This window comes from Carassius auratus, unplaced genomic scaffold, assembly GCF_003368295.1.
Source record: "Carassius auratus strain Wakin unplaced genomic scaffold, ASM336829v1 scaf_tig00216891, whole genome shotgun sequence".
Taxonomy (NCBI): domain Eukaryota; kingdom Metazoa; phylum Chordata; class Actinopteri; order Cypriniformes; family Cyprinidae; genus Carassius; species Carassius auratus.
Window position 1 is genome coordinate 128,804 of NW_020528788.1, and position 25,580 is coordinate 154,383.

Below are 25,580 nucleotides of genomic sequence, written 5' to 3' on the forward strand. Positions count from 1 at the left end.
TCAGTCAATGTAATGTTTGAGTACATGAATTACTCCAGGATATTGGTTTGTTTTATCTCAGAAGGAGTGTCAGCCACATTAAAAAAGTTAACAGCTTCAGTCATTTGTGGATTAATGCGTATTAGAGATGCGAACCGTTTAAAAAGATTCAGTTCGATTTGGTGAACTGAATGATTAGTTCGCGAACCGGATATCCAGACTGCTTTGTTTTGAACTCTCTCTCTCACAACAGACATGGAAGAGAAGACAATGCTGAATAAAGTCGTGTTTTTTTTTTTTTGGGACCAAAATGTATTTTCGATGCTTCAAAAAATTCTAACCGACCCTCTGATGTCACATGGACTACTTTGATGATGTTTTTATTACCTTTCTGGACATGGACAGTATACCGTACACACAGCTTCAATGGAGAGACTGAGAGCTCTCGGACTAAATCTAAAATATCTTAAACTGTGTTCCGAAGATAAACGGAGGTCTTACGGGTTTGGAACGACATGAGGGTAAGTTATTAATTACATAAATTTGTTTTATTTAATACTGATATGTATACTAATGATTTTTGGCATAATAGAAAAATCACTAATTTTGACCCATTGAACCCATTGTTTTGGGGGGTTTTTTACAATTCAGCAGGCTAAAGACTGATTTTGTGCTCCAGGGTCAAATTTTACCAAATGAACGGTGTGAAATATCACAGCAGTATCATAGCGTTTATTCATTTAAAGTAATCTGCTTTAGGATTCAGTGACTTATGACCATAGACCTGACTGAATCCATCTAGACAGAATGAAATGTAGATAATGAAAATGTTTACAAGAAAACATTATGCAGTGAATAAATATGTCTGGTGTACAGTTCACCAAACCAGCCGCTCCACATTTGCTTTTGTCTTTCTTACCTGGTGCTGGATTGTGTGATCCTATACTGAATGAATGAAAGGGTGAGAACTGGGTCTCTGAACCAAGTCCATCCTTACAGTAGAGGCACGCTGAACCCAGAACAGTTACCCACTGTCTCACTGGCCAAAGTGCCACGGTCAAAGACTGGCCAGCCCACAAAAAATAAAACACCTACTGAGTCCGTGTGTGTGTGTGTGTGTGTGTGTGTGTGTGTGTTTAACGGCTTCTCAGTTCCCATCAATAACTGCCTTAGCTGCACAGGATTGGTCAGGATCAGCGACTAGTCTCTCAACACCTGACTACACTGTCAAAAAAGTCTTTATCCCAAAATGTGTCTTGTAAGATTGTCTTCATATATATTTTCAAATAAGTTTACTCTTTAATTATAGTAATCATACTTTTTATAATATCTATTACAACAACATGCAATTTTGATTATTTGCTTAATATTTTTGTCTCATTTTCCAGTAAAAAAAATCATGAAACACACACAAAATAAAGAATTAAAGTTGTGCAAATATCAAAAGATTATATTAATATTACTTTTATATATATATATATATATATATATATATATATATATATATATATTTAAAAATTAAAATTAATAAAAATTAAAAATAAAATTACATTTAATTTAAAATAAAAAATAGTTTTAATGAAACAACTATTTTTTATATATTTTAGTTAGAAGGTGGAAATATAGTTAAGAAGACATGTCTTAATACATTATGCTATTTTTGGACAATTTATTAAGCACATATCCCATTCAATGATTTTTACATATTTTTACTGTAAAACAAGAATTAAAAAAAAATTATGAGATTAGAATTGCGGTTTACAATATGTCTAGTTAACGGATATTACTCTTAAACGTATGCCTCTAACCCCTCTCATCCAGAAGTTTTTGAAAGCAAACCCCTAAAGCAGCCTAATTATACCTAATTATCTGAATAATCATTCTGACAAAGCGCAGACTATTTCATTTTGAAAATATGTAGTTTTGTGCTGCTCTGTACCTCTCACTTCCTCCTGCATCTCTCGCTCTCTCTTTGATGTTAACTAAGGCTGTCTGGCTCTGTAGCATGTGCCAGGCTGAGCTTAAATAGATGAAATATGCTGACATAAAATCAGGCAAAAAGCTTTAGCACAGCACACATGGAACAGTGACTGGATATATCAAAGTCCCTTTAACAGAACACATCAAAACGCCCCTGGACATAGCCCTGAACCAATAGAGACCTCGGAGGAAAAGGAGGTAATGGAAAAAGAGATTTGTCATCACTTTTCCAAAAAAATAACTCTTAAAACTCTGCTTGTGTCAAACTGGCCGTGTGCGAACGCTGGCTTTGTGCTATAAAAGCGTCATGGATCTTTTATTCAGCCTAACAAAAGAATCAGGCCACTCCGAGGCTCTTATTGTCATGCCTTTCCTAACATCCTCTCAATCCCGCTTCCGTAATTCTTCCATCTTTATCTCTCACACCTTCTGTACCTCTCACCTTTCCATCTCACAGCTCACACTTGCTCTCTTACTTCTCTTTTCTCTCAGTAATAGGGTTTGGTGCTGTAGAAGATTGAGGGGAGACATTGTGTATGTGTGTGTGTGTTTGTGGTGGGTGGTCCGCGACCGTGCCTCGTCGCTCTGGTCAGGCTGAGTCTAATTGCCGGTGTTGTGGTGCTAAAGTTATCCGGAGAGCCGCACGGAGCCGTTGGGGGAAAATTGAACAAGCATCACCCGTCAGGAGTGCTTCCACTCAGAGCAGCGGTCAGCCTGCCCTGTTTACCTGCTACACAATTATCATCCGCCCTCAGGGAACCCTATGGAACAACACATCCATCCTCTGAGGGACGAGGAGGGGCCATGGGGGAAGTGTGATGGTCGAATATCGCAGAATACGGCAGACGCTTGCTGTGTGTTAGCGGCTGGAAGTAAATTAAGCATACAAAAGTCTGTGAGGGGTTACGATATGTTGCAACAGAGACGTACAAAGGCCGTGAGGGTGAAAGAATAAGGACCAGTTTACACAGAACATGTTTTTGCATTCCACCACACTTAACTGTCTGTTTAATTAACTGATTAATTGTTTTTCTATGCTAGCATGCAGTAAACTGATGTTTTTTTTTTTAAAATTTTCCACTGCATTTCAACTGCTGTTTTCTGCTGTATATATTTATTTATTTATTTATTTATATTCAGTATTAAAAAAAAGACAAAATTTTCAACAGTATGCATCAAAAATATACAACTATATATATCATTATTTATGTATAAAATTAGGTGCATATTTTTGCTTATAACTTTTTATACATTCTAATAAATTGTATTTCATTTATTTTAATACATAAAGTAAAAAACTAGTTAAGACTGAACACCCCTTAAGGTTGTTAGTGTTGAATGTAACAGCTCTAGAGAAACTTAAAATGAAAAAAAAAATTGCAGACTGTTTTTTTTTTTTTATTTTCACCTTCAGATAACTATGAATGAAATTTAAAAACGAGACAAAAATGTCAGGGAGAGTTGATTTGAGAAGAGATCCAGTTCAATAAAAAATAATAAAATTGTAAAAATACATGTGATGTTGATCTGAGAGCGTGAGGAGTTTATTGTAGGTGTTTTTTGTGGGGTCTGGCTGTCGCCTCTGACCTGACCCTTGGCTCAGTGGGACAGTGGGTCAGTGGTGCTGGGCAGCACTGCAGGGAATCCCTGACACACATAAAGAGTGTGACCCTGCCTGAACTACAGCTTCAACTCTCACTCGAGATCCTTCCAATTCATTCACCCGAACTCTCCAGACGCATCTGTCCAGTGCAGCCCATATGTCCATCAATCACAGCTTATTAAATCTCCTCAAAAGCTGCTGCTATAATTTGTTTCCTCTTTTGTCTTGCCAGCTCCCCTCCTGTTTTCCATAACCTCGCACACCAGTACCCAGCACTAGGACAGAGATGGGTCTCTGGAGAGTTCACACTGATTCACCTCCTGCAGGAAATCCTGGAGGGATCAGGCCGGGAAGAGGAGGGATCGTGGCCCTATCACTTACACTGTACATCTACACGAATGGACTTGATGGCAGCCACCCCCACCCCGTTCTCAGCTTTGCAGTAGTAGCGGCCGCCCTGCACTCTCTGGATGTTGGGGATGCGTAGAGTCTCATTGAAGATGGACGTCTCCTGGAACTTGTCGGAAGCGCTGCCTGCTGTCTTGGTCCACCGGACCTGCAGGGGGCGACATTTAGAGACTCATAAGCTTACAATAAATATGCAAAACAATTTATTTTCAGCATGTTTTACAGCTACACTTTTTTCAAGGTGTCCTTGTTACAGCATAGTTGTGGAATTAACAGAATCGCTTCGATTTGCTCACATTTGATTGTAACCAATAACATGTAAACCATCTAAATAATCATTTTATGAACAAAAAAGTTTTATTTGTTTTCAATTTCTAGGGAAACTGAAGCGTTACGTTTATTTATACATTTTTAAAAAGTTGCGGAGTTACAATAATGTCTCAGACTTTACTGTATTTGTACATTTAGATCAATAAAAAACTATTTCAAATAAATCGGAGCTTGGAATATCCAAATCAAAATAAGAACACATTGTAATATAAATTTATAGTATCATATTTTCAATGTGGTTTCAGACTTTACTGTATAAGTATACAGCATATGTCCATAAAAATAATAGTCTTAAAAACTTGATTATATGTTAACATGTTGATTTAAAATATGTTAAAATCATAAAATGCAAATATGTTAGGAAAATGTACATACAGACCCATAAATTAATAAACCTTTAAATAATAACCATGCAAACACAGAATAGTATAATATCTTTTCGACTACAAAGTAACTGAATGAAGAGTTAAAAGTGTGGAAAAAAAGTACAGTTCAGCATAAAAAGACTGGTCACAAAGGTGATGAGCATGCACAGCGGGACTCAATAAGTTTGACCCTAACATAAGTACATGATTACTGTCTGTAATCAGAGTCTCATCCATCTCAATCATTCTTTTGACTCCTTCAAACAATCTTTGCATGGAGTTTGTAAGGTCAAGTGAAAATCACAAATTAAAGCCTGTGTAATCTTCTCCACCTCTCCACCTCTGGACATCAGTAAGCTGCTTCCATTATAGCCGGGGTCACCTCTGAACAGGGTGCCACACGGGTGAGCAGCCGATTGGAGCTGGCAGCGCTGGGGGCGGCGGGAAGGTTAGGACGTACGTGCAAAGGATTATGGGATTACACCGACCTGTGTAAACGACAAGCTTTGTGTTTATTCAGGTTTATTTGCCTGTGGATTTGGGACACAGCTGCTGTTCATTTATCAGGTGTGGTGGGTGAGAAATTAACACAGAGGAAGGGAGAGAGAGCTCCTGCTGGGAGGAACCTATCCTCTCGGTGGCAAAGGACAGAAAAGCTGCTCGGAGGCTGTTTGATGGGGCAAAATCACTAAAAAGTTGTGCCACTTTATTGTGTAGATTGAAGCATAGTAGTCCTCCTTAACCTACAACTCTGAGCAGACCCACAAAGTGAGAAGTGTCTTTTAAAACTTGTGTTGTGTCATGATCAGTGAGTCTCATTTCTGAACTGTGCATACAGTTTTTATTTCTTCTAAACTGCTTCTCCTCTGTAGGGTCCATAGACTAATGGAGACTAAATGATAATTAAAAATAGTGAACAACTTCTTAAAGCTACAGGATACCCAATTTTTTTTTTTTGTATATACATTTGCATACAGTTTTTTTTTAAAATGTCCTGTTTGTTTTCTCAGCAGCCCAAAACTCTGCCATCATTGTGTTGATTCATCGTGGCTCTCAGAGGGCCGGCGCTGGCAGATGTAAGACAGATGGCTCTGGATAGGCTATCATTACAGCGGCCTCAGACGGCTCACTTACAGCAACGCAAAGTCACAGAGGCACAGAAACTTTCAAAGCCTCAGTGACACGAAGAGAAGAGAAAGGAGAGGACAGCTGATGGCAACAGACACCAGAATGCTGCAGCTACAGGAAACGTAACAGAGGAAGAAATTGGTCATGAAACAGATGAACCAGAGAAAGAGACAACGCTGCCCTTCGCGACATCAACAGCTGCCCCACATGACCATGTTTTACTGCTCCAGAGATCCCAACCGGCTGTGCAAACCCTGTCTGTCTGTTTCCCTCTTTCTTCACACAGTCTTTTCTGCCTGCTCTTGGGAAAGAAATCCCATGAGTCTCTCTTAGCTGTACACTAGCGTTCTTCATCTGTCTCTAGTGTAAAATCACCCTCGCAATATGCTGTTCAACCTTCTGATATGCTATCCAACTTAATTTAATTTAATTTAAATACTCAAACTTTAAAATTCAAACTAAGAAACAGACAAAAAAAACTAGTTTAAAAAAACTAATTTAAACTAGAATCGTATACTATGATATATATCAATGTCCCTAAAACGCTGACCAAGGGATGGTTATAATCATAACTGCATGACCTGGCTGCATAAGGGGCTGTTCACATATCGCGCCTAAAAATGCATGGAAAACGCTAGGGGTGCCGTTTTCTCCTTCTTTCCAAAGCGCTCGGGCAGTTGCGCCCCTGAGGCATCTGCCTTTGCCAAGCAACCTTGACGTGCTCTCTTCATGAAGACGCAGAAATTTCAACAAAGGATAAATGGATTTGCAGCTCTAAAAATCGCTTGCAGTAGCTCTGCTACTAAATTTATTTCAAAATGGCAATCCATATACAACTATGATCAGCTGTTCCTTCATCTTGGATGAGCTTTTAACGTTGGTTACGAGAAAGGATGAAGCTGATTGGTTAGTTCTTGTCACATGACCCGCAGTGCGCTTGCGGCATTCTGAAAAGTTTAAATGTTTTTAACTCGATGCGGTGCGGACGCGCCTGGAAAAACGAGCGCGTCGCAACAAATGCTTCCTTTATGAGCGCGCATACCGCGCGCCTACAATGGAAATAACAAAACTGAGCGCGCAAAAGACGTCATATGTGAACGGCCCCAAAATCCTCTTTCACTGATGACCATTTAAAATATGTTTTGTGAAGGAACAAATCATTTGCAATAAACAATTAAAAAATATATATATATTCCATTATAGTCGATATTTAACAGCAACCACTGACCACAGAAAACCACAGACTGTTATTTTACTCACAAAACTGACAAAAAGTCCATAAAGAAGCCGTAACATGCAGCTGCAATGCCACAGAACCACCTTTTGGGTTCCCTAAATAATCTTTCAGTGAAAACGTACTATGATTTTAGTAGCGTGAAGGGCATTTTAATAATCTAAAGAACCTTTTTCCACTATAAGGTTTCACGGATGTTAAAGGTTTTTCCTGGGACAATAAACAACCTTTTTTTTTTTTTTTTTTTTTTTTATTGAGGTCAATTTCGTTGTAATTTTTCAGTTTCAGTGCTAAACTGAAATCATAAAATACATTTACTTGACATCCTCATGGAAAGCTTGCCCTGCTTTTATCATCCCACTCCCATTTTTCCAAACCCTCTCTCTCTCTCTCGCTCTGCTTCAGGTTTTCTCTTCCCGCCTATCCTATAACTGCTTCTATAAATTAAGTTCTCTGCGAGTGACACCAATTCAAGTCAAGCATCCGCAAAGAGACGTTTATTGCTTAATGCCTGTCAAGCCTGCTTAAATCTGGGCGGCTGTGGTCCTCTTCAGTTCTAGCGCTGGATATTGTACTGTAAGCGTATTTAATGCTCATTGCTGGGCTTTTTATGTGTGAGCATGTTAAATCGGTGAAGAGTGATTACTACTCACAAAAGCTCAACGTTTGCAGCTTAGCTTTACACTGTGTATTACTCTAAAATCTCGTATTCCTTTCTCTCCCTGTCTCTCTCTCTCTTATTCACTCTCGCTCTCTCAATTCAATTTTGAGCTTTATTGGCATGACAGAAACTATCCATTTGTATTGCTAAAGTGTTGCAAAACCAGTCAAACAAATCATGTAAAATGTACAATTAGCCTAAAAGGTGTACGCTATTTATTCAGTAAGTAGCTATGCAATACTCAGGATAATTACGGGTCATTATCGTCAAATAAACAGACTCAGTGAGCAGGATCCCAGTCTTTTTTCATAATCATGAAGATTTTTACTAAGCAAAAAATGTAAGATTAAACAATCAGATTTCAGTTTTTCAAGACTGGGGGCTTGAAGCACATGTAATATTATACACTGATTGCAGTAGTCTATACAATCAATACACGTATCATGGTTTTCAGAGAAACATTAAACAGCACCACTGATTTTAACATTGATAATAAGAAGAAATGTTACTTGAGCAGTAAATCAGTATATTAGAGGGATTTCTAAAGGATCATGTGACATTGAAGACTGGAGTAATGATGCTGAAAATTCAGCTTTGCATCACAGGAATAAATTACATTTTTAAATATATTCAAATAGAAAACAGTTCTTGTAAATTCTATTAATATTATGTAACATTACTGTGTTTTGGTCAAATAAATGAGCAGAAGAATATATATATATATATATATATAACTATAACTATAATGACATTTATAAAGCTATAATTAAGTCTATAGACTATATATATTTCCTAATATATAGAGATATTGTAATGCAAGTATCTTGAGCACACATCAACAGATCCAGATAACAGATACTACAACACTATTAATAATTATAAAGCATGCAATCCTTTCCAAATCTGTGCATGAATTACCAGATGTCCAGTGCTAATGTTTAGCAAACTAAAAGCAAGCCTGAAGAGAAATATAAAACATCAGGAAAGAAAGAAGTGTCAGATTTTGCCAGCTCATCTCCAGTTCTGAACTGCACCTCTGTTGACTGAAACCCATCCTAATCAAATAACACGCAGCGCTGCGGAGTATTTAAACCTCTCCATATGTTACACAAACAGCAGCTCTATTAAACTACCCACGCCAAACATTATAAATCAGTGTGTAAAGTGTGAGGTGGCTTTTTCTGCTCACGGACACAATGAGGGCAGAGATATATCTGCTGCACGTGGGATGTACACAGCGTTAGTCCTTCTGTGGCCTGATGCTGCACACCTTCAAGATCACACTTCTGTCCTACAAACAAGCCTACAGAAAGCAACCGCAGGTTTACATCCACATTTTATCAAGAGAAGTTGTTCATGCCAAAACTGAAATATTTTTATCGTTTAAAATTTCGGTCCCACTTTATATTAGGTGGCCTTAACTACTATGTACTTACATAAAAAATAAGTACAATGTACTTATTGTGTTCATATTGTATTGTAAAACACTTTTGCTGCTATTGAGGTGGGATGGGGTAAGGTTAGGGAGAGGGTTGGAGGTATGAGTAAGTTTAAGGGTGGGTTAAGGTGTAAAGTATGGGTCAACAGTGTAATTATAAACGTAACTACAGAAATTAAATACAGATGTAATTACATGTCATTTTTTTTAAATATAAGTACAATGTAAAAACATGTATGTACACAATAAGTACATTGTACTAAATTATTAATTAAAATGTAAGTACATAGTAGTTAAGGCCACTTAATATAAAGTGGGTCCAAAATTTCTATTACAATTTTATTTTGGGATTTTTGTGAAACAAAAGGTTTGAGGCATAATGTCAAATCTTGGAAAATGAAAGACCCACAAAAAAGCATCATAAAAGTAGACCATGCGTTTCATTTCAAGTCTTCAGAAACCATGCAAGAATTTCTACTGTTATGATACTCCTCTCTGCGGTAGTGCTCAAACTGAGAACCAATGGCATCAAACTTGATGCAACCGTTCAATACATTTAAAAGCAGCATTATATATATATATATATATATATATATATATATATATATATATATATATATATATATATATATATATATATATATATATATATATATACTATGTTTAAGTCATTATTGGAAAATATTTATTATTTGATCAAATATGTTTATTTTAAAATATGAATAATCAGTGCTGTTACTGTTAACTAAATCTAAAACGAAGTATTATTATTATTATTATTTTAACTGAAATAAATCTGAAATTAAAAAAATAATAATAAAATAAATATTAGATTAAAAACCTTTTTTTAAGTTGAAGTGTTTAAATGACAAAAACTAAAACTGAAAAACAAAACAAACAAAAACACTAATTAGAAATATAAAAATCAACTAATCAAAATGAGCACCTTTACTTACTAAAACAATAATTAAACTCAATATATATTTAAAAAGCTAATTTGAATAAGCACTTATATAATAATACTAAAAGATGTGCATATGTACCTTTTCCAGCTCCTCCCATGGAAATACTGAAGATACTCTTGCCATTTATTTTTATTAACATGCAGTTATTCTGCACAGAAATGTAATTTCACTCATTTTTCATGCCCTTAACAACAGCAAGCAAGAGCACATTAAACAGCAAAAAAAAAAAAAAATCTTATTTCTTTCTCTCAGAATTCCCCCCCAAAAACATAACTTTTTATAACTTTCTGTGTCACGCAGCTCTCATTACTTTCATCTGAACATATGCAGATAAAATACTTAAAGTTCAGATGTTCTCTTCTCATCTAAGTTGATGGTTCTTGGCCACAAAAACTGCAGTGAGGGTCAGTATTTAAAGGCCTCAGTCAAAAGTCTGGCTAGGCCTGACTTACAGGATTTCACCGACTCATGGTTCATCAGAGACATGTCCGATCCATCTGTGATGTTCTATAATCACTGACTTACTGAGCGCTGAGCTAAACACACTGCATGATCAAGGAGAGATCCAGTTCATCTTGGATGGCAATCAACAGCAATCGATCAGTTTGAGAAAGCAATGTCTGGAACAAGAAAACTGAATCGCAATGAAGAAGTTGATGATTACTGCATTCCTAGCATTGGCTTTTCCACAAACAGGCCTCCATTTACCATCATGTGTGTTCCCTGGGAATTGAAAACACAAGCTTGGCAACACAAGAGACACGCTTTAGCAGATGAGCTACAGGAACATGGTTATGATGACGGTGATGATGTCAGTGCTGACTGAGGCAAGCGGCAGAACGCTGACAGAATGTAATGTGAACAGTTAGATCAAGATAATGCTGAAAGGAGATGTGATAGATGGAGATTGATTAAAGTAAGTGACATTTCTCAAGGTTTGGTTTTTTACTGGGGGAAAAAAATCACAAATGAGAACTCAACAATCTGGTCAAAGATCTCATTATGAACTTAAATATTTCACATCAAATACTTCCAAGACCAAAGAATATTGTTTGTTATCCACATTCATTTTATAGCTTTACACATTTACTGTACTTGCCAATTTGACTATTTATACTCCACAAGGACAGAAGAAACAAGACAAAGGTGATACTTAAAAGAAACAATCGGCTCAGTTAAAGTAAACAGCATATTCTCCATAAAGTGTTTTGCACTGAAACAATGTTAAACCAAATACAAAAAAAAAAAAAAAAAAAAACTCTGTAGTTAGTTTTAAATTATTTTTCAGTTTTCCGTTCTCCCTCTGAATCAACACATTAAACAGGCTCTTTATGTTACTGTACCTTTAAGATTTATATATGTAAATGACTTCTAATTCACTAACTTTTGAACCACTAACACACCTGCTTTCAAATTACAGGTTTTTAGAGCCTAGTTTCAACAACTGCTCTGAACTGCAAATGTCTACACAGTTCATCAAACTGTTTCAGTTCAAAAAATATGTTTTTAGAATTTGACCTCTTTAAGACAGTGTTTACTCATCCAGTAACATTTTTCAAACATTTATGATGACCGCGTCTCTCCCTCCCGCTATTACCAATGCTACAACGAGACATCTGGTTCAAGATAAAACGTTGGTGTCTAACCCTCCTCCTTTAACTCGTTCTCTCTCGTGGCCAATCAGAGGCTGTTAAACAGTGTTTCTGTGCGAAGCCGTCTGGTGTAATGCATTTAGATGCCTTACACACTGAGGTGCCAATGAGAACTGTGCATTCTACAACACTCTACCACTGGAGGCTTTACACAACTCACTGCACCAGCACACTCCTTTAATATTCCTTCTGTTCTTTAAGTGTCTCACCATCACAACCTTCATCCTCATCTTCCTCGGTCTGCTATACTGTTTCCTATATGTGTCCATACAGGGCCATATTAATGAAAGAAAAGAAAAGAAAAGAAAGAAAGAAAAGAAAAGAAAAGAAAAGAAAGAAAAGAAAAGAAAAGAAAAGAAAAGAAAAGAAAGAAAAAGAAAGAAAGAAAAGAAAAGAAAAGAAAAGAAAAGAAAAAGAAAAGAAAAGAAAAGAAAATAATGTGTAGTGTATGCTACCTTCAACAAAAAAAAAACTGCAGTAGTAAAAACAGGATGCAGAATCAAAATTTAGATTTGAATGTAAGGAAAATTCAAGGAAATTAAAGTCAGTGAGATACAACTTAAGAAAAAAATCAAGACAAAAAATGTTTCTTTTAACAAAATATTTATAAAATGCCTACATACAGTAACTTTTAAGAACTAGAATGATGGATGGATGGATGGATGTCTATATACTCGTTTTGCCCTTCATGACAAAGGTAAGGGGTGTTAATTTAATTTAATTTTTTTTAAATTGTATAACTCACCCGTTTAAATTATATTAAGCCTTTATGTTCTGCATAATTAAGAGCGTGGCCACTTGAGTGACAGGTGGATTGTCGCTGCTGTCTCCACCATCAAAATAGGAAGCCATGGTTTCTGCAACTAGCTCCTGCCTCTTTGCTCATTTTTTGATTATCCAGGATTGACGCGTGGTGACGTGCTGCGAAGATGGCGATGGCCCACTCCACCCACTTTGAGCTTCACAAACGCTCTTCAGAAACCTCCACAACATGACGGACGGACGGACGGATGGACAGACAGATAGATAGATAGATAGATGCAACCCTGCCTGCAATAAAGTTTGTTAGATAATAAAAATAAAGTTTCCTGGATAATAAAGATATATCTCGCCCAAATATGTGATTCCAATAGCACACACATCAAGAAAAAAATATTTATTTACAAAAAAAAAGTGGCCAAAAAGACAAACTTCCTCAAACTCTGGAGATATAACAGTTGTTTTCGGAACTGATCCACGGCCTGTGTTTTCTGCTCTCTGTCTCTCTGTTGTCGTATGACCTTGTGTCTTGATCTGTATGTGGTGTGGAGTGATTTTTTGCCATCTGATCTTTCTGTTTTCAGAAGTGTATTGATCCTTCTGCACTGCACTCTCAAGGACAGAAACCAAACCCAGACGACCCCTCCTTCTACTCCACTCATCTCAAACTTCTATACCAATCCCCCTTTTTCTCTTTGTTCTTCTCTCTCACTCTCTCTCTGTTCGGGCCCAAGGTTGCAATGACCAGCAGTATGAATAAGTAATGTGCGGAGTGGGATCTCTTTCAGAAAAGCCATTTAGGCTGCTATTGTATTACTAAAGGCTGTGCATTTAGCTGCCGATGTCCATGTGACAGAAATGCTATAGGATGTGAACTGTGAGTCCTGTGAACAGCTATATCTCCAACACCACTAGACCTTCCCAATGACCTTAAACACAATCACTGCTCACTCACACTGCCCAACAGACTCGCTTACTTACTTTTTCTTCTGCTGCAAGTCTACTGAACAGTATGGTGAATCAGGCCTGATTTGGACATTCTGATACATACTGTAGTAGATCAGAGAAGAATCACAAATGAGATCTTAATTGTTTCTTCTAGACAGCAATGAGATAATAGGAGCAAATGAAGACTTTTTAAGCCTTTTGCTCCTCAGAGTGTTCTGTATAGTCAACAGTTATAGTAAAAACAGTAATAATGTAAAATATTATTACAATTTAAAATGACCATTTTCTCTTTGAACATACTTTACAAAGTAATTTATTCCTGTGATGCGAAGCTGAATTTTCAGCATCATTACTCCAGGCTTCAGTGTCAGCTGACTCAAACTCGTAATCTTTGAATTACTAGTCCAAATCTCTAACCATTAGGCCATGACTATCCCCATGAATGTTAGTGTATATATATCAAGTGTTAAGAGAATGTGTACAGTATATCCTCTTCGAATGTGCAGCTAACTGAAGAAAATCCAATATATCATCTACATATACATACATATATCTACATATACCTATGGTTCATTCTTCATTTTTACAATATAGAAGTTGTGTGATCATGAATAACATTTTTCAGCCTATAAGTGGATTAAAATGGACAACAAATGGGTTCATAGAGTAATGGACATGCGGCTGTGTTCTGACATTTTGAAGACGGCTGACCTTTACTGCCTTTCTGTTAATCACCCAGAGCAAAAAAAAAAAAAACATGATGTGGTAGAAAAAGGCAGGGGGCAGGAGGGGCAAAACAGTATCATGTTTTTGGACACCGCTGCAGAACGCCGATGCAGAGAGTAACTCAACACTCCCTTTGGGATACAGCACACACACCACAACCCAATGTCCCCATCAGCCCAGATCTCTTTCCCAGCATTACCGTCATCATAGATAGATAGCCATTACCCATCACAACCCATCACAAATCCAATGGTCATCTAAGGGTTAACACTGGACAAATAGAAGATTTCTGAAATCAATAAGTTAAATAATTTATTTTAGTATGTATGAAAATAACACAGTTACTCAAATACTTGAAGAACATATATAAACATCATACTGAATATTACCATGCAGCCATTTGATTACTCAGTACTCACATTATGAGTACTGACTTTACCAGTAAATAAAAAAAATGCACTGTTCACAACAGGCAACGACGTTCTGTCTTTTTCTGCTAAAGCACCATTCACACATACATTTCCAAAATTCAGGTAAATTCTGTGAGATCATTATCCAGAAATGATGTCTAAATGGCTGCGACTCCCGGTGTTGTGTACGTAAACACGGAGGGATAAATGCAATCAGTATTGTTTTTATTTTTTGTAATGTTTTTTGGATTTTTATGTCAAACGTTCACATTCATGCAGCTGCTTTTTGGCCCAGAGACATCGTAAGGCCAGAACACGTTTTTTTGCAGTGAAACGTTTTAAATGTTTTAAATTGTTTTCTATTGTTTTCTATTGGCAGAGATCTTTTTTGGTGCTTGATGTGCCTTGCGTTTTTGTACAAGTGCTCCGAGTGCCTGAAGTTGAAATAAAGCAACTCTGAGCAGAAAAGCACATGACATAATTCGCTTTTTCTTTTCATTGTCCAATCAAATGAATGGAGAGGCGGGCCTTCTGTTTTGGACGTACGAATGTTACGAGTTGCTCTGGACACTGGAATGATGGAGAAGAAACTTGTGGTAGCTGTCGTTGGTTGCCCAGAGCAGTATTTTTTTAGGTTTCTGCTAATATGACAGTTTACTTAACAGCACACCAAAGATTTTAGAGCTCTTGCGCAATAATTCTTAATTAGACTGACAAGACAGCTGATTTTTGCTGGGTGTTTGCTTAGAAACATAAACAAACCATAGTGCACTATTCTTTTCTAAATTAATAAAAACCACAAAAAACGCGTTCTGTCTGATCAGATGTAAACTTAAGATGACTACACAGTGTGGAGTAAATGTGCCATCTGCGTCAGAATGTTATCATGGATCAGAGCCATTGTATTTTGAGTTTAAATGCTCTGGATTGGCCCAGAGAAGACGTCTAACTTCAGCATGTTCTGAACATCTTTTACTGGTAAATTGCTTGAACGAATTTACCGGTATTTTTTCAAAGGACCTGTTCACACATGATCACTTTAAGACAATGCACCAGGAAATTACCAGGAAAGTCTGCATGTGTGAAAGTGGCTTACGACACATTTTACATAACTAAATACTCTAAATCCAGAGCTGGTGAACACTCCAGTACTGGTGGAAAGTAAAAACATGTACTACCATTCAAAAGTCTGCAGTTAGTAAGACTTTATGTTTCTGAAAGAAGTGTTTTATGCTCACCAGTGCTGCATCTATTTAAACAAATATAAAGTAAAATATTAAAAAATATATACGTTTTACAGTTTACAACAACTGTATTCTATTTTGATTCATTTTAAATGTCTTTTACTCCTGTGATGCAAAGCTGAATTTTCAGCATCATTACTCTGCAGTCTTCAGTGTCACAAGATCCTTCAGAAATCATTCTACTACTCTTATTTGCTGCTAGATAAACCTTTCTTATTATTATCAATTTTGAAAACAGTTGTCCTGTTTAATTTTTTTTTTTTTGTTGAAACCAATACATTTACATTCATATTTATGCATTTAGTAGATGCTTTTATCCAAAGAGACTTACAGTGCATTCAGGCTACAATTATTTTAGTTATTTATTTATTTATTTTATTCCTAACACGTTAGGTAAAAAATGTTAGCCTGAATGCACTGTAAGTCGCTTTGGATAAAAGCGTCTGCTAAATGCATAAAGTTAATTTAAAACTTTAATTTAAGTATGTACATTACACATAGAACATTATATGGTTACATTATAAATGTATTTGATTTTGATCAGTTTAATGCATACTTGTGGAATAAAACCTACTTTTTTTTGTTTTAAGTTTGGCTAAACATACTATTTTATATCATCAAAATCTATATATATTTAGTTCCTATGTTTAAAATAAGTTCATAGTGGTCATAGGAATACATCTTGCCAGTACTGAAATGATACCATACACCACTGAGCATTACACAAATGTGCCAAACTGACAATCGACTCTCTGTCTTTCTACAAAAAATATTTTACACATAAAGTTTATACAGATCGCAAACGCGCATCAACCCTAATATAAACTGCACTTCAGTGAAGGGCAAAATACACCAATACACATCTCAATGCATGTGCCCTGAAGCCATACAAAATCCAGTCACAAATATCTAGACACACACACAGATAAGCACACTATCTAGTGACCCGTGAAGGCCCAGCACTGCAGGCAATAATGTCCTACAGTATATGCATTAATATCCTCATTAGTTTTTATTCAGAAACTGTTACTATATTCACACACTATATTACACTCCTATATTCAGCTTGTTGTCATCGTAATGTCCTGACATTTCTAATGGAAATCGTGGATCATGTTATGAAAAGCAACTTCTTTATTCCGTGCACTCGTTCTCAGGACCACGGGAGGGAAAACTGATGGAATTTAGATCAGATCGGTGTTCTGCTGATGCAACCCGGAGCACTAATATATGTAGACAGGTCATTAGGAGGATGCGTGTGTAAAAAGTGACCTGATGGCAGTGGACAGAGCGCCTGTGGGAGATATGCTCTTCACACCTCCTACTGTTATCAGCTCACCCTTACCTTATATAACACACACTCACACACCAAAACAAGCCTAAAAAAAGCCTAAAGTATACTGACAGACCCTCTCTCCTTCAGTTTCTACAGTCCTCTGTTATCAGATACGTGACACACATACGCTCAAAAACTGTACGGTTCATATAGAGCTACAGTGGTTCCACTGGCTGTGTGTCAAGGCTGAGCTCTCAAAAACCTGTCAACAAGTTCATATCTTGTGTGTTGCTGTATATGCAAAACGTTTATATCATTTATTTTAATAGATTTTGATGATTTAACTTCAAAATAAAATGTATTTACTTATGCATTATATATATATATATATATATATATATATATATATATAGATATAGATATAGATATATATATATATATAATTTAAAGATAACAATTTAATACTGTAACTGTGTATTTATTATAGTTGTAATTTTATTAAAAAATAATACACTAAAACTATATATAACATTTATATGTATTCTAATTGTATATTTCATACAAATATGTGTGTGTTTGTATGTGTGTGTGTGTGTAAAATTTTATAAAAATAATGCAATTAAAATTTATATTATTTATTATAAATAAATAATATATATACAATTACATGTATGTAATTGTAATCCTTTAATAGATCAAAATCAATCAAAAAAAAGATAATAATTACCAGATAAATAATAAATAATTAAAATGTATTGTGTACTGAAGCAAACATAAGTCGTTATTTCCTAACTTTTACCTCAGTGAAAGATTTACCATTGGAGTTTAATCTAGAACGCCAGAAGTGTTTTCTCTCCACGTGTCCATGTGTCAAAATAATGACGAATGTTCTGCACATTAAGCTATCAAAACAAAAATATGAAAAACAAAATCAAGCTGTGTCTTTGTGCGTTCTATATTTTTTCTTCTTGTTTTGACAGGTGCATTTTAAGAGAGATGTACATCTCATACAGTACTCATAAATACTACAAGTGACATATGGACCTGCACTGTTCGTCAGAAATATGGGCTAAAATACACTGCCATGAAGGAAAGTATTTGCTTAAAATAAAAATAATCCCAAAGAAAGTTCCATGGCTTATTACAAGATTTCTGTCCAGTAAATCCACTCACTATTGGAAGTGCAGTGAGTGTGTGTTTGTGTTCACCTGAGGCCGCGGGTGTCCTTTGACCAGACACTGCAGAACTAACGTGTCCCCTTCTCTGATGGTGTAGATCCTTTCACTGATGTTGTCCTCCTTCACCACACATGTCTGCCCAGAATGCACAATCTGAGCGTTCGCAGGAGCTGAAGGACAGAGAGAAAATGATATGTCAAAATCAGATCATCTTGTATGTACATTTACATAAAAGTATCCATGACCTAAGCATGCCGAAATGAACAAAACAATACAAGAAAAGAAAATTTCAGATGACATCCTCCATACTCATGTTCCATGAGTCAGATGAGCACTCAAGAACCTCCGACATCTTTGCTAACAGAGTTTGCTAGCTGTATACGGTGGGCTTCACTTCAAGCTCTAAACAGAATTCAAACTCAGGACCCCCGGGAATACAAGCCAGCATTGCGGGCAGCCGAGCCCGGCGGTCACTGCCCGGTGAGCGCTTTGATTATGAAGAGAAAGGCATGTACCGCGACAGCCTACACACTGTAAACAATGAGTCTGCGTCGCTTATTAGCATTTGAAAGGGAGTCTGGGACAGGAAGAGCTGCGAGGCAACGCATGACATGTTTAGAAATGTGTGGAAACCCCCAAACCTTTTATTTGCAAGTGTAATGGTGTGGTCAGGGCTGAGCGGGCATCAGAGGTCAGTCAACATGTGGAAATTAATGATTCTCATTAGTGGTACAATGAGGCCTGCACACATGCTAACGCGCTAACAACCAGTCGAAGAGAATAACTCTCAAACATTTCAAAGAAAACCTCTTAACTCAGCCATTCTGTGCATGACATTTCTCAAAAATGGGTTTCCACTCTCCTAGACAATACAGGGATATCAAGGAATTTTAAGAACTGTTTTGTAGGCCTAGAAAAGGCATGGGAATTTAGTTAATGAGTCATCTTTATATTCTGCTACAATACATTTCATTGGAGAGTAGAGTAAAACTTTTACACAACCCACAGTGATGAACAATTTAAGAGCAATTAGTTATTTTAAGTATCATTTGTTGTTATTATTAACTAAGATTATTCTGAAATATAGCCTGAAATAAAATTTGACATAAATATTTTTGTTTTTAATCTTGCCTTGGCAACCAACAGAAATAAGTTTGCGTACTAATATTACTAAAACTGAAATAAAAATAAATTAGAAATATACATAAAAAATAATAATAATTGAAAGTTTGAAAAATATTATAAAAGCTAGCTCAAAATATTAAATATATACTACAGTAATATATAAATAATTAATACAATTAATAAAAACAATTGCTTTATGTTGGAAAATAATACATACCGGTAGACATAAAATGTGTGATGCTGTCTTATAATATGTTGGAAATCTAATGGAAATTTGTCAGTTAAAATAAATTAAACAATCAGAATAAAATAGATTGTGAGGACTGCCTAAATATTAAGTCTATGTAGAGTAAAACTTGCTTACAAACCAGTTTAAAATTGTACTGAATCAATGATTCATAATCAAATGATGAACCTTTGCTGTTGTAATGTAATAGGCTAAGATAAGGCTAAAATCAAATATAAAAAATTTGAATTAAAAGAAACTTACATGTAAAATATAACTTTTTTGCATTGACATCTAACTGAAATATGTTTTTACAATAAATGATTAAAGCAAATAACATTTTAAAATTTAAACTTAAATGACTCAAATCAAAGGCTAATTACAAAAATATAACTATATGAAAGTAATACCATAACTGTTTTCAACTATGATATCATACAGATACAAATTTTGGGTATTGTGATGCTGCCTTAGAATTTAGAAATAATTATGCTTGAAAATGTGATGGAAATTCATCAGTCAAAATAATACATTATATTAAACCAAAAATAACCCACCATCACCTTGTTTCAAAATAAAGAGAGACTGTGTGTCTGTATGGATGCGAGCAAATAACAGTGTGGTAAATAGAGAGGTCTCCTCAAAGACAGAGCCATTACATTTCTCCATGATGTGATTATTATTGATCGGTTAAGTGTGAGGTGTTTGTGTGCGTGAGGTCCTTGTGTTAACAGCTGCAGGTGCACCACATAATGTGTGGATGACTGGACCTCACAAAGCACTTGCCCTCTCAGCAGGTGTGCGTGTGGAAGTGTGCGTGTCTAAGCCCCAGATTGTTGGCCACTCTCCTCCTCAGCGGGAGAGAACGCCCAGCGTCAGGGATGAGCTCTCTTTAACTCTGCAGCCGGGTCAACATCTATCACTGTCACACTGACCCAGTGCATCATGGGATGCAGACAATCCACATCTTCACATCAGTATTCGGCGGCGGTCGCTCAGCAACAGGATTCGCTCTGGGTCAGATACTGAGGAAATAAATATCATGGAGAACCAGAGCAACCTCAGTCTAGTCTGGATGAGTTCTAGTCCGACCAACAACACTATCTACAGTATTTATTTATTTATTTACTTACAGACGGACAGACAGACAGACTGACGGATGGACAGATAGATAGATAGATAGATAGATAGATAGATAGATAGATAGATAGATAGATAGATAGATAGATAGATAGATAGATAGATAGATAGATAGATAGATAGATAGATAGATAGATAGATAGATAGATAGATAGATAGATGGATGAACGGACAGACAGACGGACTGACGGACAGACAGACAGACAGACAGACAGACAGACAGACAGACAGACAGACAGACAGACAGATAGATAGATAGATAGATAGATAGATAGATAGATAGATAGATAGATAGATAGATAGATAGACAAATGGATGGATAGATGAATGGATGGATGGATGGATATACAGACAGACGGACGGATAGACAATTGGATGGATGGATGGATGGATGGATGGATGGACGGACAGATGGATGGATGGATATACAGACAGACGGATAGATAGACAATTGGATGGATGGATGGATGGATGGATGGATGGATGGATGGATGGATGGATGGATGGATGGATGGATGGATGGATGGACGGACGGATGGATATATGGACGGACGGACAGACGGATAGATATACAAATGGATGGATGGATGGATGGACGGACGGATGGATATACGGACGGACGGACGGACGGACGGATAGATAGACAAATGGATGGATGGATGGATGGACAGATGGATGGATATACGAACAGATGGATAGATAGACAAATGGACGGACGGACGGACGGACGGACGGACAGACAGACAGACAGACAGACAGACAGACAGACAGACAGACAGACAGACAGACAGACAGACAGACAGACAGATGCACATTTATAGAAATATATATTTTCAGTGATTTTGTCCAAACCGTGGGTGGCGTGCTGTAAACCTGCTAACCTGAGAGCATGCTGGGCTGTTGACTTCTCTTTGCTGCTTTTGTGTGGGCAATGCTGTCATCCAACAAAAAGTCAATTCTCAAACATCTCCTTCTTTCTGCCTTCTCTCCTCCCAGTCCTGTCCATCTATCCATCCATTCACCCATACAACCATCCATCTAAATCTGAAGCAAACAAGGTTCTCTCTGTGAGTTATCAAACTAGTCTCAAGCCAGCAGAGGGGAACACGCCGGAGGGGGGTTGGAAAGAAACAAAACAAATGGAGAGGGGCATAGAGAGATGGAATATAAAAACAAATCAATATCACACACACAAACAAATGAACACAGCCATCCGGACCCGCACACACAGTCACAATATAGAGAGAGGGTGATATAAACAAGAGCAGGAGTGTGAATACAAACGAGAAAAAAGACAACTATAGCAGACATGGTTTTAGCAAATACAACTGGACATGATCTTAAAGAGAAGCATGTACAGACATCTTCTGAGAAGCAACTTGTAAAATGTTGAGCCACTTGTAACACTGTTATTGGGCAATATAATCAATATTTCTGGTGCATTTTGATGCATCAATTATTTGAATGTATTTTTAATTTACTTTCCTAAAGACAGTATCTTGCAACATGTCAGTAACACAGAGTATTAATAATTAATAATTCACTTATTAGCTTTATTTTTAGCTATATAACTAAAATATATATATAATTCAAACGTTTTTGAAAGAAGTGTCTTAAGCTCACGAAGGCACCATTTATTTGATAAAAATTAACAGTTTTCTATTATCCCAAATATTAAAGTACCTCTATTATGCAATTTTAAGGTTGCTAATATTGTTTAATGAGTCTCTTAAAACATGTTTACATGCATGCAAAGTCAAAAAACAGTTTTCTCAATTTTTTTTTATTAATTTTACCTTATTTCTAAATTATTCGTAAATGACTTGTGCAAAGCAGTTCAAAGAATCAGTCTCTCTAAACTCCTCCTTCCATGAGCCCTCACTGCTGTGATTGGTCAGATGGTTCAGTCCTTCGTGATTAGTCTAGAGCCATAGAGATTGGCTCTGAATTGGTCTAATGCATACAGCGTGTATCAGAAACAAAACGATCATTGCCATGACAGAATGACAGCCCTGGAGACTTGTCAACACATAGAAAAGATAGTGTCGATTGTACGTCACCATTTGGAGCCGAGTTTGATGATGAAACGGCTGATCGACAAGCACGACTGGAGTAGGACGTTTCAGTTGTATATGTCTAGTGTTAACAAGTTTGTGGTATTAATAAGATGTGATAAAACTAATTTTCTCTCACAATGTAGGATACAGCGCCTTCTCAACATGATGTTAACCACATGGAAATGTGACTGTTTGTGGGCAGGCAAGTTAGCGACGTAGAACGTGCAGACATTATGCAAATGTGTTACTTTGTGACGTAGTAACAGTATAAGATTCTAATTTCTGATGACTCGCTTAGACGATTGCGAGCCAAATCTTTTATATATATATATATATATATATATATATATATATATATATATATATATATATATATATATATATATACAATATCTTTATTTATTGTGCACTGTTGGCTTCACAACTTTGCAGATATTTATGTTCACATACAGCTACATGACACACTGCATGAAAGGTAATATTCAAAAAGGCATAATAGGGGAAAAATGTTCAGCATCATTACTCCAGTCACTCTTTCTTAAGTTGTGGAAGAGAATGCGGTTCATTAACTCCCTCCACCTACAAATCCTGCCAGCCACGAGACTCGAACCTGTGACCTTTGGGTTACAAGTCCAACTCTCTAACCATTAGGCCACACCAAAATTGAGTTTTTACTCATAATTTTTGTCAAAACTTTGATACATGAGTCTATGGGAAATATTAAATAAATATATGTATTTTTAATTAAGATTATAAATGTCTTTGCTGCCACGTTTGATCAATTTAATTAATCCTTGTTGAATAAACATTAATTTATGTCAAAAACTAAATAAAAAAAAAAAAACATTTGAACATCAATGTATCTTATATGAAGAGTTCTTTTGCAAAAACAGGAGAAAACACTATTTATTTTCATAAATCATATTTTTTTATTGTGCATTCCAATTAACATCATTCAAACTGCTCTCAGGTTGTGTTAAGTAATAATAAATCAAACAAATGCAGGCAGCTTACAAAATGAAAGTTCATTGAAAGTATGTTTTTCTATAAATTAAAAGTTTGTTTCATAGCAAAAGCAGATAGCTCCAACAGTCGCTTTTTTGGCTCCACGTTTCATGTTTGAGAGTTTAAAAAATAATCACTCTTTTAATCTTTGCAATCTCCTCAGCTGACAATTTAGTCGCCTGATAAACTTAGCTGGTGTGATTACACGTAATACAGAGAGCTTTTCCCTCACCACTGTAATGTGCTGCTTTAGCAAGTTTCCGTGAAAAAGTTTCCATTTTTATTTACCTTTTCAGCCTGAAGAAGATTTCACGTTCATCAAGTTCGTTGAAATTATCCATGTTCGATCACTTTAAGGAAACTTTTACGAAACACCTCTCAGCTAGCGCGTCCTTTCAAAGTGACTAGCAGCCTTGTCACCTGACCTGAATACTGCGTGCTGATTCACTAAAATGGACTAATCGGCTTCCGTTCACAAACAACAATGGTGCTTGTCGGCTTCTGCTTTAAAACGTGAACTCGCGATGCCTTGAAAATGGACAATACTGGCTTTTTTGGCAAAGCAGGTTTAGGGTTCAGAACATGCTATATGTGGAGAATAATGAACAGCAATCAATTAATTTTGTTTAGCGTTTTTTGCAAATATATATATATATATATATATATATATATATATATATATATATATATATATATATATATATAGTTTAGCATTTTTTTGCATATATATATATATATATATATATATATATATAAATGCTTGTAAATTTCTTTTTTTTTAATTAGGGAGAAAAATACTAATAATGTGTAATTGTAGGATAACCTTTGCTTGTGAAGATCCCAAACAACAGGATGACAAACGCAGCACTCGAGCAGCACTCGGAGGAGATTCCACCGAGCAAATTGGGGCAGGTGTAAAAACTGCAGGTGTAATTGATGACCCGAGCTGCTGTTTGCTCCACCTGCACCCACAGTCCTCTGGGAACATATCTGCACCCCTTCTGACCCGCTTCAACTGTTGCTGAAAGTTTTTCTAGAGCATCGCCTCCTCTGCCTCGCTATTCTTCATGCCCACGCTCCACACATAAATCACTGCTGAAACGTTCCTGTTGAGGAGCTTCACCAGATCTACTGTTTCACTCACGGCCTGGAGTCACACACTTATTCATCTGTCCTGCATCTCCCACTGTCCCGAGAGAGAAAGAGAGAGGGGGAATTATTCATCCTGCAGGAGCTGAATGGCTCGTCTATGAGCACGTTTCGTGAGAATAAATACGATTCTGTAGAGAGCGAGACTGACCAGCAGGGGCTAGCGAGGGCTAATCTGACAGTGTTAGTTGTGTCAAGGTGTTTTATTGAGTGTTTACTTGTTGTGTGAGGAGCTGATAGCTTTCACTACGGCTCAATAGGGATCAGCCCTCTGACAAACACAACTATTGGCAAAAACTAGCACTAGGGCAGACGGCATCTCATCAGACAAGCATCTCTGGCAGCGAGAGGAGCAGGGCTGAGTGCTGCCCGGAGGTGCACATGCCAGGACTTCTAAGTGTCTGGATTGCATGCATTCACACAGACGCGTCATGCTATTCAACTTATGTGCTCCTCAGATCAGAGCAGAAAGATCTTTTTAAATGCAAATAGCAAAATAACTTTTTTGTAATGGGCAATTAAAGGAAGGGGCGTAAATGTAGTCTAACAGGTGGGGGGGGCAATAAAATTAACATTTCTCAAGAGCGATTTTTG

At 36.5% G+C, this 25,580-nt stretch overlaps 1 pseudogene; it reads right to left on the minus strand.

Annotated features, from left to right (window-relative positions):
* The window catches only part of LOC113099225 (MAM domain-containing glycosylphosphatidylinositol anchor protein 1-like), a 142,710-nt pseudogene extending 124,074 nt beyond the window's left edge, over nt 1-18,636 (minus strand).
* Nucleotides 18,637-25,580: the final 6,944 nt, after the last annotated feature.